The sequence below is a fragment of the Spermophilus citellus genome (assembly GCF_964194105.1).
Source record: "Spermophilus citellus genome assembly, chromosome: 7".
Lineage (NCBI taxonomy): Eukaryota > Metazoa > Chordata > Mammalia > Rodentia > Sciuridae > Spermophilus > Spermophilus citellus.
Genome location: NC_138188.1, coordinates 125,882,427 through 125,886,285, shown reverse-complemented (window position 1 = coordinate 125,886,285; position 3,859 = coordinate 125,882,427). Strand labels below are relative to the sequence as shown.

The following is a 3,859-nucleotide window of genomic DNA, read 5'->3' as shown; positions in this document are numbered from 1 at the left end:
ACAACTTATTCTGTATTTTATATGAACAACTTAAGAAAAAAATCAAACACTGTTGGCCTGTTTTTTTCTGTTACTGTCAATATAACCTCCAAGTTAACACCCAAGGAGGTGTTTGAATAGTCTTTATTACTTTTTAATACCTTTATTTTATTTATTTATTTTTATGTGGTGCTGGGGATTGAATCCATTGCCTCCCATGTGCTAGGTGAGCATTCAACTGCTGAGCCACAACCCCAGCTCCAGTCTTTATCATTTTAACACCCAAAGTTTCAATAAGGGCATGAATAATTATTTGATGTACCTGAAATGGATTTCTAGACTATATTTTTATACCACACTGACAATTCACTTTAGTAACATTCTTTAATTGAAAATATCCTATTGAAATTATACTACACAGATAAATAAATGGAAAAAACATAAAATATTTCATTTAGAATGGAATATTCCATAAAATTTTATTATAACATAGAGTAACAAATTAACTCATTTTCTTCTTTACTGTATACAGAATGTACTAAGTTGTAAGTCCCCAAATTAATACTTCTTACCTTGGCAGCTGTTTCTTTAAATTCCATTGTAAGTGGTCCATCTCCATGTAGGAGGTAGAAAAAAAAAAGAGAAAAAAAATTGCTTCCAATCTAGAAAGAAAAACTGAAAAACTACGAAGCCATAACTTTTTGTAAATGTACTAGAAGCAGCATGTAAACAAGCAACTTGAAATCTATGGCAGGATAAGCCTCACCAAGAAGGATGGAGAATGAACATTGGCTTACCTTTGGTAGAGTTTAGAAGGAAAAGATTCTTGGTACCATTTGTGAATGTAAGAAGAATATAGGAAAAAATTCCAGTGAAAGTGTTTGAGGATGAGTGCAAATGACTGTTAGAGTACTGGAACCTGGGAACCATTAACTCTAAAGTTGAGTGTCTAAAGCAAATCAAGTAGTGCTATGCGGTTATGTATATATACAGTAAAATATATGAACATCACAGAACAAACTAAAGAAGACAAGAACTGAAGTATGCTTCAATAAGCTTGTTCTTTCTCATTATATTTAAAATGGAATAATATTATTTGAAGTTAGAATGCAATTAAATATTGTAAGCCCTTGGGCAATTGAAAATAAAAACAGTACTAATGAGCACAAGATTAACCTTTATTAAGGATAACATAAAATCACAAGATGAATTAATCCAAAAGCAGGTGCATAAATGGAGAAAAGAAACAGGGAAAAGTGAACCAAGTAGAAGACAAACATCATCCTCTAGATTTAATTCCAATCATACAGAAATTAGGTCAATCACAAATGGTATCAATATAATTGTGAGAAGACAGGTATTGTCAGAATGGCTAAAATAGCATGATTCAACTACAGGCTGCCCTCTGTAAAAGCAGATTTAAATATAGAGATATAAATGAAAGCAAAAGATAGGAAAAATTACTTTGGAAATATTAATTTGCAGAAAATTATATGATAATATTGATACAAGAAAAAATAAGATTGAGAACACGGAATATATGCAGTAATAAAAATAGACATAATATAGTAATAAAAAGGTCAATTATTTTTAAAAAACTTGAATGTATTACCCTAAAAACAACGTTTTGAAATTACATAAGTGAAAACTGACAGAACTAAAAGAAGAGGAAAATCCATCATTTTAGTTGGAGACTTCAACACTTGTCTTAATGATAGAACAAGAAGATAGATAGTTAAGAATTTTTTGAAAAAAAAAGAGTCAGATTGACCTCAATGCAGTTTATGAAACAATTCAACCAATATCAGTGGAATAAAATTTTGAAAAGTACATGCTATAGACTGAAAGTTTGCGTTCCCCAAACTTACATGTGGAAACCTAAATTTCTAATTTGGAGGGGATGTCTTGGGGGATAATTAGGTGTAATGATGTTATGAGGTTGGAACCCCCATAATGGGGTCAGTGCCTTTTTAAGAAGAGTGGTACACCAAAGATTTGTCCCTCTGTTTGCAGGGGACACAGCAGTTAGGTAGCATGTGTTAACTAGGAAGAGAGATTTTACAAGATACTAAATCTGCCAGCTTTTTGATCTTGGAATTCCCAGCCTTCAAAATATTCTCAGCAAACAAAGGGACAGAAGGAGTTTCTTCAAAATATATATTTTTTTAAAAATTTAAGCCATCCAGTCTATGGTGTTTTGTTATAGTAACCCAAGTCAACTAGTAAAAGTAGTACACATGGAACATTCACCAACAGAAACCAAAACTTAGCATGTTTAAAAGATTAAAATCATACAAACTATGGTTTTATCCAAACTTAACTAGGCTTGTTTAGCAGATATTCAGAAAATACAGTAACATTTGAAACACTTTGTCATAATTATGAATAATCCAGGCATCAAAATGGAAGTTACACTAGAAATTAGAAAAGATTTTTAATTAGATGAAAATGAAAACACAATTGATTAACTGTGGCATGAAGATTAAGCAAAATTTATAGGAAATTTATGACACTAAAGGCTTATATTGGAAAATAATTTTTTTAAATCAATGATCTGTAGTAAGAAATAATAATAGAAAAGGAACCTAAACCAAAATAAAACATAAATATAAGGATAAAAATCAATGAAGTTGAATACAAGAAAAAAATAGAGCCAAACAAAGAAGTCAAAGTAGATATTTTGAAAATATTAAACAGAAAAATAAACCCTATTGAGACTTGTGAAGAAGAGAGAAAATATGAAGATCCAATATATAGAATGAAGGATAAATGTTTGCCAACCCTTATAGTATTAGAATATAATAATATATTACAATCAATTCCATGCCAATAGTATGGACATCTTAAATATGTTGAATTTATTTTAAGAAACTTACTGTAAAAAACAAGCAAACAAATAAGCAATACAGGCCAGATGGAGACAGCAAGGCAACGGGCTGGAGGAAAGATGAAAGACTTCCAGGCTGCCAAAGAGACCGCTTTGGTTGTTGATGAAGTGAGCAACATTGTCAAAGAAGCTATAGAAAGTGCCATTGGCAATAACGCTTACCAGCACAGCCAAGTCAATCAGTTGACCACAAATGTTGTAGAACAAACCCTAAGCTAACTCACCAAGCTGGGAAAACCACTTAAATATATTGTGACTTGTGTAATTTTTTATGCAAAAGAATGGAGCTGGGTTACGCACAGCAAGTTCTTGCTTCTGGGACAGCTCTATTGATGGGAGCTGCACTGTGCAATGGGAGAACAAGACCCTGTACTGCATTGTAGCACTTTTGGACTGTCCATCTGACCTCTTTGTCTATCCTGTGTCCTCTTTTGCCTCAAAATTTCTATTCCAACTTGTAACTCACCAACTATGAATTCAGTGGACACTTTTCTCTTGTGTTTTGTAACACCCTTAAAACATAGACAAACCAAATGACTGCACTATTATATTAAAAAACAAAACAAAACAAAACAAAAACACGTAAGATGTTTACAATGACTAATTCCTGAAATAATTTAGGGAACAAATTATACAAGTTCTACCCAAAGCCTTCCAGAAAATATGAGATTGAAACACTTCTCTAGTCATTTGTGACATTTCTCTGAAACATTCAAGGACACTACAGAACTATTCTCTTTGCAGAGAATAAATCTACAAAGACATATCCTTATTCAACATATATACAAATATTACGAACAAAATATTAGCAAATTTAAAGTAAGGAGGTATAAAAAAATAATACTACATTCCAAAGGAATCACAAAGGAGCAATAACACCAGGAATGCAAGTTTGGTTCAACACTTAGGGCTCACAGAGTAATGTAATTGGGTGATGTAATTCAACATTTGAACAAAATAAGCAAGGTTTAAAAAAGAATCATTTCAACAGCT

The 3,859-nt window shown here is 31.8% G+C and overlaps 1 pseudogene across 1 annotated transcript; it reads left to right on the top strand.

Moving 5' to 3' along the window:
- Nucleotides 1-2,926: 2,926 nt before the first annotated feature.
- Nucleotides 2,927-3,271, top strand: LOC308653935 (dynein light chain Tctex-type 1-like; annotated as a pseudogene). Its single transcript has one exon. The product of its transcript is annotated as a dynein light chain Tctex-type 1-like (transcript).
- Nucleotides 3,272-3,859: the final 588 nt, after the last annotated feature.